At 43.8% G+C, this 13,627-nt stretch overlaps 1 long non-coding RNA gene across 1 annotated transcript; it reads left to right on the top strand.

The window, feature by feature from the left end:
- Window positions 1-944: 944 nt before the first annotated feature.
- LOC112983455 (uncharacterized) lies at window positions 945-11,989 on the top strand. Its single transcript, XR_003259232.2, has 3 exons — window positions 945-1,102; window positions 9,866-9,933; window positions 11,889-11,989. It is a non-coding gene; the product is annotated as an uncharacterized LOC112983455 (long non-coding RNA).
- Window positions 11,990-13,627: the final 1,638 nt, after the last annotated feature.

Below are 13,627 nucleotides of genomic sequence, written 5' to 3'. Positions count from 1 at the left end.
GCCAGCGGGGAAAACGGTGACAAAAATGTCAATGTCATACTTTTAGCTTTTCATTGGCTCCATGATTGTAATATTGTAGTGCTTGGAAGTACCACGGGAAGTGTGAAAGTAACACCAGCCTTCACGAATCTCCGTGATTATTTTTCACTTCTGTTTTTTTTTTTTTTTGGTCTTTCAAACTGCTTTTGTGAGAATTTCTTGGCCCAGTGGAGACTGTGGGACCTACACTTCTACTTGCGAGAGCACAAAGAGGGGCTGTGAACATGGGAAGGTGTGGGAAAAAAAACAGCCCCGCTATGGAGTTACCCCTACTGCCTCTTTTTTGGGCTGTTCCTAACCCCTGTGATTGTTTCCTTGTCCGGGGGCTCTGGGAGGCTTTCCAGCTCCCCTTAGGGCAGTGGCATCTGGGGACACCAGCAGGGCTTGGGGGACGTGGCAACACCCGGGCCGTGGGAGGTGGAAAGCTGGCAGGGCAGTGCAGCCAGAGGATTTGGATGCCAAAGGCAGAGCGTGCTGAGACACGGTGGTGTGCTCCCGTCTTGCCTGACTACCTGCAAGACAGCATCCAGATCGCCTGGGCCCTCTGAAAGACACCTCTTGCTGAGAGCAGACAGCAGGTATTTTTATTCAGAGAACACTTTGTTATAAAATACCGTCTGTAAAAGCCACCTTGGCAGCATGAGCTGGGAGCCTGGGCCTGCTTTCAGCTTTACAGAGGGTTTCTTTCTGCCTCTGTATTAATATGCTCGGGGGTCACACTGAAATCCGCTTGTTTATCCCGCTTGGCAACTCCTTATGCTTGTTCCAGGAACGTCGCTGGAGCTCTTCCAGGAACGGGAGGCTGCTCGGGTGGCTGTTGAATAAAACCCCTTGTCCCTCACTTTGTCTTCCCAAGGAGGCTGCGGAAAAGCGTCCCTCGGGCAAGCAGAGGCGAACAGCACCCCACGGAAACGGGGTTGGTTGCCGGTGGCTTTTCATGCCCGGCAGAAAGGCTGTTTGTTGCATTCGTTAAGCACGGCCCCTGCGACGAGGCCTTAATGCCCCAGTGGGCAGAGCTGCCCGGCTGTGCGACGGACTCAGAGGCTGGGGCCCCAAACTCACGGTGAGAGGGCTGGGAGATGGGAGAGATGGGGACAGCTTGGAGGGGAGCTGGTGGGAGCCTGGCCAGGAGGGGAGACGACACCGGGGAGGGAAGAAAGGGGGTGGCAGGGAAGAGCAGCGCAGTGGTGGGAGCAGGGTGTCTTTTGGGAATGACCCTGCCTTGGAGCCTCCCGCCCGTGCCCTCCTGCTCCGACCCTCTCAGCTCGGCGACGTGCGGGATTCCTGGCTGTGGAAGCCACTAGATGTCAGGGTTACTCCGCCGCAGCCGCGCCGCGTGCCAGATGTGTGCACAGCTGGCCTCACCTGGGGGGGCTGGAAAATAGGGCCAGGTCCTGTGCCCGCGTCCCCAGTCCCCCGAAGGACAGCAAGGTCCAGGCAAAACGCAGGAGCAGGAGGGCACACCAGGAGTGAGGGGAAAACCTGTAGGAAAGCGGCATCAAGACTTTGTCACCTCTCTTGCTTAGGCATTTGCGTCCTCAGCCAACTATTTGCTAAGTGCTTCTTGAAGCACAAGGCACAGTTTGGTTCATCCGGTGAACGTCAGACCATCAGCATTGCAGGAACAGCCTCCCCAGGCAGCCAAAAGCCTGTCCCTGGAGTCATCAGTACCTGAAAAACTGGCTGCCAGTGATTTCCTGGCCAGATAAAAGCATTTACATCCAGCCTAGGTTTGGATTAGCCACATGTCAAGCCATCACTTGAATCCCCACCGCTGCATTGACTGAGACTGTGAACTTGTTAGCTGCTCAATTCCCAACTCTCCTGTCCTGATCCTTGGCCAGAAACATGTTTCAGTTCACTATCACTCAGCCCTTAAAATCACTCTTCTCCTCCCTAAAAACCTCAACACCAAAACCTACTCCTTTTGCGGGGTGGGGATTTTGGAAACAGTTCATATTTTATTAAGACCTCCAAGTTTTCTTTAGCCTAAAAATAGTGTAAAATATGGCATTTAGGTGAAACTGCACAATTTTCTGAAAAGTGAAAGTTATTTTAGTAGACTTATTCTAATATTGTAAGCTGAGTTCATCTCATAAATAGGGATTATAAAAACTCATTTTAATGTATTAGAAACTAAAGGAAGTTAGTTCTTCATTACAAACAGGAGAATGCAGCAGTGGCAGCTTAAATGATTGAGACTTTTTTTCCCTGTGGAAATCTGTTCACCGGAATTGCAGTTAAATAGCAGATATATGAATATCCAAGCTTCAGTAGATCAGACGCTCAGCTAGTTCTTGACCTTGTTTCTCACAATGGTTAGGACCTCGATACTGTAGAAAATGGTACCAGACCCTCAGTATTTAGATATTTTGCTGCCCACCTTAAGACTCATCCTAATCTCTGCAAGAGTAGCAAGCTGGAGGTATGCAGCTTCGTATCACTTCCAAAACCTTTTCAGCCATAACTATCATAACTGTGGACTTATGACTACCATTTAATGCCTGAGCTTTCTTAATCTTGCAGTGTTCTTGGGCTGAATGACTTTCTGTGGTGAGAAGTCCCACAAACTAATTACACCGTATATGAACATTTATTTTTCTTTATCAGTATGAATTTTCAACCTTTATGGGAAAGTGGATTATTTATTAGGAAAAAATAACTCTATAGCTTTTTGTAGTTATAGCTTCTAAGACCACCTTCGCACTGAAGAAATCAACAATTAAAGTCGTCTCTGAGTTACATTACTACTTAGTCATGATAGATATGCAATTTCATAGTTTTCATTATAGAAAATAGGCACCAAAGTACATCAATAAACTATATAATGTGAAGGCATACTGATAAAAGCATGCTATTAGATTCATTAGTGCTAATCAGAAGGAAAGCATCTATGGTTACCCATTGATAATATTCAGTAAAAAAAGCAGTTTCTTAGGGTGAATGATTTTCAGTGATATGGGATCACTGAAAAAGAGTCTAAAAGCAAATGTCAAACTCTCTCATTCATTGAGCACTGCCACTAAAGGTAAAAAAAAAAAAAAAGAACCCTTAGGATGAGATCATACAATTAACATTTCTATTACAAATAAGGGCAAGGAAGAGAATACAATGGCAGCAGATGAGATGGTGCAAGCAACAGAGAAGACAATGAAGGTCTAGATGAACACTTCTTTTAGTGAGCATGTGATAGGCACTGCTTTATAACTACAGCATTGACTGGGGGATCTCCCGGGGGGAAAGATGTGGGTGTTGGAGATGCAGCCAGTGATGGAGGAAAGACCTGGGACCTCCTGGTACTTGGAGGAAAATGGAGGTTAAGAGAACAGCTCCAGATGTGTGGATAGGACTTGGGGACAGCAGCTCTCCTCTGCCCCACAAATGGCATGCCTGTGAGAACAAAGCATTACTGCTAAAAGGAGATTTTATAAGTCCCTACCACCTCCTCTCTCCATTTCTTGCTTTTATCTCCATGCTCGCCATCAGCGCACAGAGGAGAAAGCCAGGTGGGTGAAGACGTGGCAAGCAGCAGAAAAAAAGCAGGCGAGATGAACAGTGAGGAGGTGCTACAGATGAGTAACGATAAGCAGAGCACTCCAGGATATGAGATAGCTGGTAAAAGAATTTCATCTGACCCAGCAAGAATATTACACGGATGGTCAGGAATAAGCAGCTGAAATGTTTGCGCGCTCTTCCAAGGAAAATAAAATGAAGCATCCTGAAATCTCGATACAGACTGTGATAGAGTATATGAATGAGGCAGCAAACATCATAGGATGGGAATGCAGGTATCAAGCAACTGGTATCATTTAGGAGAGACAGATTAAGGGTGAGAGGGAGACAGGAATGCCACCAGGAACCACCACTGTGGGAAGCCAGTTTCTCAGGTCTTGGCTAGAGATCAGATGAGGTCACCAGGAAAGCCACATATCTGTGGATGCGACAAGAAGGTTTCCTCAAATAGGCTTTGATTCAACAATTCATTAATATTTTAGACTTGGCTTCCGTTAACCAATTCATCATAGAAGATAACTGTGGTGACTAACTATGAGAAAGTCTTTTGAAATTGGAGGGAAAGAAAGTAAAGGTAGATGTCTCTCAAACTCACAATGGAAAATTTGGTGAACTCCAGGAAATTTGTTAGTAACTTGCTGGAAAATGTGGGGGCCTGAAAGCTGGAAGGCAGTCTGGAAGATATCTGACAAGCAAAGGGGAAAACACATCTGCAAAAAATTTCAAATATGAAAGGATGGCTAAGCATCTCTAAAATACGCCAGCAGTAAGCTGAGAACCCACATAACAGATAGAAAAAAAACTGACCATCAAAGAGAGGTATTGTATAGAGTTCAGGAAATGAAGAAAGTGAAAACTGTGAAATTCAGACTGGATTGGCACTTACAAAATATATTAAAACCTCTAACAAAAGGCTGTCTCTAGAGCTTCGACTCTTCCTTGTTCTTTCCTTGTGTAGCTGGAGATTGTAGCTAATCTAGTTATGACCAAAATGAAAATGAATGTGTTTCTAGAGATTGTGTTGAAAACTGGGATGAATGCAGAATGGCTAATGGGGACGTGGGAGCAGAAATGCAGTGGAAGGAGAATCAAAACTTTGTTGTGCTCAGACCTGAGGGGGTGAAGGTGGGAGAGGGGACTGTGACACCAGGAACAATCTCCATCCTGAATCCTGCCGGATCCTTCCCACAGTTTTGCAGGTCTCCCAGCAAGGACTGGATGTCCACATGGTGGGGGTATCATCCACCTAAAGAGCAAAGGCAGTGCCTTTGTGTGTGAAAGAGAAAATTGCAACTACAGGCGCAATATTCTGAGTACAGTCATATGCAAGATTGTAGAACAGGTTTGGAAGGAAAAATTGAAGATTTTGAAGAAACACACGGAAAGTCAGGGATAAAAAAATCAACTCATGGGTCTATCCAAGCTAGGATGTCTTCTAAACATAAGGGATTTTCTAAGTAGATCAAAGCAAGCTGGGCACTGGTGCAGGGTTAGAGGTAATACTGCATGTGGAGTTGCTGATGATGAAGGAGAGCCATACGAGACTGGATGATGTGGCAGCAATGACTATCCTTTACCCCCACGTAAGGCTTGCTTTCGAACTCTCCACTTTTAATGACAGCCCACTGCATCTGATATAGCAGTGAGTCACCAGCAGCCTCTACTTTCATTAGATTTTGGGCTCTAGTATTTCTGTACGGTATACGATACCTTTTGGCATTGTAAGGGAGGATGCCACACTTTCCTGTATAAGAGGCAAATTGCCTTATCCTCCAGGGCATGCCCTTTTCTAATAGCACGGGTCTGAACATAGCAAGACTTCCCCCTCAAATTAAAGTGGGATTTCATTTGTTTCTTCTCAGAATGGCAGCAAAGGTCTGTTCTCCTGCTTCTGCTCTGACATGGGCCCCTGGCAGGGAGACAGGGGTCTAGGTGCAATGCTCAGCTCTGGCATCCAGCTTGGCTGCCCTTTGGCAAATCGGCTTGTAGCTCTGTTTTCCAGGGGAGAGTAACACTACTTCATCTGCACAGATCACAGGAAGGCATTACCTTGCTCTGCGTGTACGTGTGTCATCTGGCATCATGGCAATTTGATCTTGGAGCCCGTTGGCCTAATCACAACGAGAAGAGCAGATGTTGGCAGAAGCAAGGCAGCTCTGATTAAAAGAGCATACAGAATTTAGCCAGACTGCAGGATTTTCTGTGGTATGGACAAATATTGACTAGGGTTGGTTCCAACAGCCTCCTTTCTTAATAGATGCTCTAACATTGAATACTAGTGGTGACAAACTGGTGCAATTACTCACCATGTTGCTAATCACACCATTTCCCTCCCTCCGTTATTGATTTTGGAAACATTATTTGAAAAGGAAAAAAAAAATCCTTCATTGCCTTTAATACCTAAATGGAAATTTAATCCTTCTTCCATCTACCATCTCCTCTCTGCATTTATTTTCAAGACACATTTTGATTGTTTTGTTTACTACTGACTGTGTTTATGATTATTTTAATAGAAAGTGTTATGCGATACATTTTGTATGAAGGTCACTGCTTAGATATTCTCAATAGATGCTCTATTCTAGCAGCACTGATTTAAAATGAATTCATGCCAGCCTCTTGCAGGGGGTTCTCTCCATTTCCAGATGGGGGTCCTGTTGTAATCCGACATTAGCAATGTGCTGAATAAATAACATTATCTGCTGCAGTATTCAGCAGTCACTGCAAATAGTATAAAGGCCACTGTGAAGTTGCTGAGGCCTATCATTTCACCCAGAGGTTAATATACTGTCAATAAACAGGGACACAAACAATGCTTGTGAGCAGTTGGCTCACCAGAAGCCTGAGATGCAGTAAATGGAAGATTTCATCTTTTCTCCAGCTGCATAAATACTCATGTGTGCCTTAGGCGTTACCCTTCTCTCTGTGCCAAGTGCTGAACAAGCTCCACGACATCAGACCTCACTAACAGAGGATCTAATCTGGCTTTCTTAAGTACTCATTTCTCCCGAAAGCATCACTCTCAGTTCGCTGAAATCATTAGCGTTTACTTGTATTTTGTGCAGGTCTTTCCCAGCTGTGAAGATAATGGCTAGCGAAGATTCATAGGAGTTTCAATAGATTTTGTGAGGACCTGGGCCAACCAGGAAAAGGGAGAAAGTCTGTACAGGCAAAATCTTCTCCTTAGATCTTGGCATATCACAGTCTGTTTGGGTGAAGGATCTATTTTAATGAGAAATTCTGAGCCAGGTGATGCTCCCCCCAGTCACTCCCCCAGATTCCAGCTACAGAGATTTTGTGGTCTGTATACAATTTATCTCTATTTTTTCTCAGCCATGAGCTTGTCCCCTGTGCCCTTGAGTCCATGCAGACCCTTAGTAGTCACCGTATCCTTTGGTGTTGACAGGGTGCAGGGGAAACCATGTCCTGTTTGTCTGAACCACCTTCTACTATCTTATTTTGGTATCTGCTTGTTCTTCTATAGGAAAGGAGGCTTTTCCAGGGAGACCAGTGGCTTTGTGGCTCAGGTTGTTGTGGAAAATTTCGCAGTCTTTGCTCTGTTCCAGCAGAACTCTTGTTCATTACTCTAGATATGCAATAGGAGGGGTCTTGATGGTAGCTGTCTCCCAGGTGTGTATGTCTTTGACTCCCGTCGGAAATGGCTGCATCCAAACTGCCTCTGGACACTTTGTGATATTTTTCTTTTTTTCTTTCTTTCTGGGAACTGGCCACTGAAGGCCTCTGGGCTTGGTTCCCAACTCCTGGTTATGATTAGATGCTCTGCAGCTCAACGTTGGCAAAGGAAGAGATCCCTCCAACTCTCCCCCCAGCTATTATTGTTTGGTTTAGAATGGTCTGGGATCCATTAGCATGAGGGAAAAATCACAGATAATAAAAAAAACAGCTCCTAATTATTTTTATGCAGTCTGGCTTCTCTTTCAACAAAACACAAGCAGAACTATCTTTCCAAAAATTCCAGGGGAACAAACAAACATAAATGCTTGACTTTTCTATACAGGCTGCATGCTTTATTCTCAATGTATCAGGAGGCACCACAATTGTCTCTGCATTCATCATCTTTTATTCTTACCACCTGCTAATACATGTAGCCATACCTGGACTGAATTTTTGGCTGTTGAGTAATTTTCTTTTTTCCTGTTTTTCTGTCCCATAGCTCCATGCTGTGCTTTGTGGTTCATTTTCTCCAAGAACGACATTGTCATTTCAATACTCAGCAATACAGCCTCTAGAATGTAAGCAGTCTTTATAACCAAAGGAAAAAAAGAAGCTGGAGAAACAAAACCTCTTATTTAGCTTAACCATACCACAGTTCGTTCTTCTTCCTTGGAAGGCAATCTAGTACATGGCCAGGAAGGTTGGCAGATGTCAGAAGTACTTCCCCGTTTCAAAGAAAAGATGTACATGGGTACAACTGGGAAGGAAAAGCATCCCTAGGACTCTTCAGAAACTGGCTGCCAAAACTAGCACTTCATAATTTTTTACATGACCAATAGAAACACTTAGAGTAAAAACGTATCTGCTATATGATCCCATTCTATCATGTTTGGGGCAGGGTGGGGAGGAGACCAGTATTCACAGCAAAAGAGGTCCCTCTTGCACTTGGCACCTCACCCAGGAATGAGAAGATGCCTAGCTTGTCAGCTTTGCAACTCTCAGCATGCAATCTTGGGTGAGGCATCTAATTACAGCCCCTCTGTTTTTCTCCTCTATAATGGAGATAATAAATTACTCGTACTTCCTCATCCTTCATAAATGCTTTGGACTAGGAATTGCCACTATCTGGCAATGAGTTTAATGCCCAAACTGGCAGGTGAATCTCTTCAGACTTTGTCTGGAGTCAGTGGTGAGGGTAGACTCTTTTTGACTCTGTCTCTGAGTCATTCCCAGGAAAACTCCATCTCTCCCCAATGGTCAGAGGTCCAATTCAGGCACCTCAGGTTGGACATCCAAAGTAGACTTTGTGAATGCATTCCTGGGTAATTGGCAAGGAGGGCTCCAGACACTGCTTCAGTCCTGGAAGTGGAAAAGACCATTTCTTACACCATTCCTACAAGCAGAGGTGGGATCTGCAGCCTGAAATCTGGATTTCACTGACTTTAACTTGAACCATCCAGACTGACATTTTGAACACTATGACTCCTTCTCAAAACTGATCACATTCCAAAAAAGCTGTGCTTTTTACAGCAGCCAGATTATGCTTTTGAAAACAGGGGACACAGGCTACACGTCTAACATGAAAGGCAGTAGGAAAGGGGCAGGGACATTGGTTTCTACCATAACGCTCTGAACAACAATGCACAATTTTGCCACTGCAACCCTTGATGTGTTACAAAGGGAGCATCAGGTGGGGCTGGGAAACATCTCTTGTCTAGGTAGCACTGGTGTGTTGTACCAGGTTTTGATGATCCTGCTTCAAGATTCAAACAAACCTCTCTCAAAGAATCCAGGTTAGGAAAACCGCTTTGTGATGTAAGCTTAAGGAACTCAACTTGGTTCCTTGAAGAGATGGTAAAAAGGAGGGTCCATCAAAATATCTAGTCGTGTGGTACTTGTGCAGAGTTTTTCTCTGTCATGCCATAGATCTAAAAACAGGTTGGTAACACTGCTCTCTTCTGTCCTTGTCTGAAGCAGACGTCTTACATCTTTAGGTCCAAAATGTTAGGCCTAATTCATGTTTTGGCTTGATGTAGATAGCTGGGCGACCTTTAACAGCCTGTGATATATAGAAAAGCTGATTATATATTCTTTCATTTCGTAAGAGGGATCAATAAGAACGAGATTAAGAAAAAAAATAGTGTTTCATTCATGTTAAATTCTGACAATGGTTTCTTTCAGAAACCCTGTACTTCCAGGGCTTGGAGCAAGGATTTGAAAACAGGCAGGAAGACACACTGATGTGTTTTCTGACATACCTGAAAAAACATCTGCCCAAACTTGTCCAATCTATAAGCCTCTAGGAATCTTCCCTCACATGCACTCAGAGCATGGTTAGAGAGAGAGAGAGAGCTGAGGCCTTCAAAAGTACATCTGCTGCAAACAGCCCTTCATCACTGAGCCTTCTCTGCTGAGGTGCATGCAGGGCTGAACTGCTCTGCTTGTCCTTCTGCAGTTGCCCTTTTGTCCTTTGTCCTTTTGCGGAGTGGCACAGCACATAGCTGTTGTCAGCAGGGCATATGGGGTGTGCGTGTGTGTGTGTGCGCGTGTGTGGCTCCCCAGGGATCGGCGATCCCTGGGAAGTGTTGATGCTTGTTCCCATGCAGGACAGTTGGTTCTCAGCCTTTCTCTGTGTTAGCAGACTAATGGCAGAATCTGAAGAACCACACAATGCGTTATGAACACATTGAGCAGAGCATCTCATCTCAGGTGAGAAATTCACTCTCTCAGGTACCCTCCTGCTGCAATTTTACATGTGACTTTCTTCACAGTCTGTGCAAACTAGGGATATGTGAGTCAAAGCAAGCCTTGGTCCTTCAGAGGAAAGACCAAGCGAAAACTGAGACTCACCGCCAGGAACCTACAAGTGTGAGCAAGCCCTCAATGAATGGACTAACAGCATTCCCAAAGCTGCACTCACCTCTTCCTGGCTGCAATAGCCAGCACATGAGCCTGCACCCAAGGGGAAGGGGAGTCTACAGTGGGACAAATTTGCCTTTGGAAGCAGGATGATATTCGCTGTTATTTGTGACATGTCCAACACTAAGAGCTTTGAGAGAGAGAGACTCACTGTCTGTGTTCAGTGTCTGATATTAAAACTCCTCAAGGGCCTCCTGATGCAAATAAAATAATCAATTGCAGTCCGCTGTGTGAGGATAAAGATGTTGGTCCATAGTCTCTCACACCGTCTCCTGTCCTTTCAGTTGGACTTGTCCTTGCTGCTAACCCGTGACTAAAGCTGAGCCTCCCAGAAGTAGTCTGGGCATCAGGCTGTGGTTGCAATTGGCCAAGCACATGAGCTCAGCCCCTCTGCACCAGCCCTTCTCCATAGACATGCCTCCTCAAAAAGAACGATTATGCCTGCTGCCTGGGTGAGCAGCTGTGCTCCTAATGCCCATTATGCTATCTCGTATTTCCACAAATAAAGCAAGCCATTATCTCATTTGTTTGGTTTCCCTTCCAGATAAATGTATTTGTTCCATATCCCAAAAAGACTCGAGAATTTGCAGATGCACCTGCAAACACAAATTGAGCCTACTCTGACTTCTGAGTGAGCCTGAGCAATGTTGGTTATATAAGAGGACTTCAGCACAGATTGTGTTCAGTCTTTCTTTGTCATTGACACATGGCAAAACCACTACATGATAAAGAAGGTAAACACCACACTGAGAAACTGTCTCTGGGTAGTTTTCAAACTGGACAGAAAAGCACTAATTTTTAAGCATGGTTGAGGAACCAGTGTTTTAAAATAAAAAAACCTGGTTTCACTAGATTTCTATTTTACATGGAAATCTATGTAAAAGCCATTAGGTGTTTTGTCTTTTGCTTGGGACAAAGTGTCACTTGAAAGACCCCGTAAGTGTCCACTGCCAAAATGCCCTAGCTCTGTTTGGCTTGCCCTTTGAGGCATTTTATTGGGTGGAAGGAAAACAAAAATTGGTTATGTGAAACTGTAGCCTTATTTCTGTATACACAAATGATTTCTCAGAGAACTCATTCATTAGCTATCAGTGAATGCTACCACCACAGATTTTGTCCTTTACCACAGCGTCTTAGGCTGTATACAGCACACAGTGTTTTGATACCTGATTTACATAAGTCAGTTATGCATTAGAAGACCATTTTCAAGTAGATATTCACAGATCAAATCTGTGCTCTTTTACGCATGAATCTTTTATGCTTATTGAGAAAGCTCTTCTCTTTCTTAAATAGTTACAGCAAAGCAGAGAATTAAAGCATCTGTAGATTTTTTTTTCCAAAAGAGCTTTCAATCCAGAAGAGAGAGAGACAGCTCCCATTGAAAATAAGGGGACATGCATGTAAAGTGTTAAACTATTCAGGAAACTGTTTAGATTTAGTAATAATTAGTCAAAGACATGAAGAAAGACTTAATACTGTTTAATCTTGGAGGTACAGCAAGCTCTTCTCTAAGACTGGTATCTATCACTCTGAACTTCTAACTATTTATATGGTCCCAGTTATTATAGTAAGATGGACACCTACACATATCTGAATATTTGTACATTCAAGCTGTCATTAGTAATGTAGGCGAGACTTCTCACTGACAGGTGCCTGAAAAATAGAGCCTCAGAGAGACCAAGGAAACATAAGGAGTTTGTCATAGGACAACACTTTGAAGTCTGCTCTCTTGATTTCTGCTCTAGCAGTCAACTCATTGTAGGAGGACAAGAAGATCTGGGATCATCTCCTTCCAACCTACGAGCACCAGCGAAGCTCTCTTCAAGCATAATCCCATTGACAGAGTAAGAGGAACTGTTTGAATATGGCAATGTGGAGCTGCAAGCTTTTTAAACAAAACAGTAGCTCAGAAAGCTTTACAGAAGCTCATTCTAATGATTTAAAAACAAAATAAAAACCATTTCCTACCATCTGTACTCCTTCTGATCCAAAACACTTTACTTGATTTATGTCACAGCCAAATTCTTTCAGCAACCTGTATCTCACACTCCTCCTGGATCTCAGCTCCCTAATCAAGAGGCTGCCAGGAGCCTCTGATGACGTGTTTCCTCCTTATGATCCTTCGCAGGATGGCAAAGTCCCTCCCTGCCCCTCAAAGAGAGTAGCACCAGCTACTGCAGTTATTTCTGGAAAGGCGAGCTACCATAATATCGGCACCAACACCCAGTGGAAGTGCTGTCCTGTGAGGCTGGAGACCTGGGTCCTCAGGGTTTTTTCGGCGGGCCAGCTCTAGCCTTCTGTCCACTCAGCACATGGTGCTTTAGCTTGACCTGTCCTCCACAGGGAACCATCGTTCAGTCCTCACTGTGGATTTTCCCCAGCCAAACTCACCACTTAGCTAACAACATTTGCCTTCATAGTTCTGGGCATGGGGGTGGTATTTCATGTTTTTCTCACTTCTACCTTTTAACTGCATCTACTGGCCTGTCTGGTGGTAGTCCTTAAATGGTTGCTGCCTCAAGTACTTGCTGAATAGAGGTTCTTCCCTTCCAAAACTATTTTGGTACTTGGAAAATCCAGAGAGCTGTTAAATGAAGGTCTCTCACCACCTCTGTATCTTTCTGAGTTCCCTGCAACTGAACTGCTCCGGTATCTAGGGAGTGAGTTATCAAAGCAGCCACATGCCTATTTGGTCACTACTGCACTGGCAACAGCAAGCCTCTTTTTTTGGCATCTGGATTGTAACTCATGCTGGCATAGATTCAGAAAGCTTTTCTTTTTCTTCTAGAATGCTGTGCCGTTTGACATTATCTTCACAACATTCATGGTAGATTAAATCCTTTACAAATTTAAGTCAACTTTCCAAATTCTAATTGTTCCTTGTTTAAGGCCTGTATGTGCTGTTTTGCCTGCAGGATACTTAGCACACAATAAACTGAAACCAGTGCTTAAAGTCAGTGTTAAGTCATCACCATATAAACCTATCATTGTTATATAATCATACATCTTGTATTGTTAGAAGAATATATATATACACAAATATATTCATGCTTCATATCCGGCACTTCAAGGCATGACATTTACCGTCATTTCAATTAGGGCCATTAAAAGAGAACCCATGTGAGTAGCATTTCTTTACAAAAGACCATCAATGAAAAGGAAAGATACAGGAAATCAAAAGCAATCATTCTCTCCACAAGAATGACAAAACAAACATGAGAAAGAGCAAGAAGAAAGTCCCTTTTATTTACAGGACTCTGCCCTTGAGAAATGAACAGATAAAGTTTATCAATGGCTACAGCCTGTTATGTGGCTTTAAAGGAGATTTTACAGATAACTGGAAATGCAATGTAGTTCTTCAGTAAAACTCATCCCAAATACTTCAATTCTCTTTTGAAAGTAATTCATACAGCTAAAATATGCATAAAATATTAGGATTGTCCAGTGAGGACTGCAGAGGTTTGGCAATGACACAGCTCACTAT

This window comes from Dromaius novaehollandiae, chromosome 9, assembly GCF_036370855.1.
Source record: "Dromaius novaehollandiae isolate bDroNov1 chromosome 9, bDroNov1.hap1, whole genome shotgun sequence".
Classification (NCBI taxonomy): domain Eukaryota; kingdom Metazoa; phylum Chordata; class Aves; order Casuariiformes; family Dromaiidae; genus Dromaius; species Dromaius novaehollandiae.
Note: the sequence above shows the minus strand (reverse complement) of the source record. Positions and strands in the feature narration are given on the sequence as shown.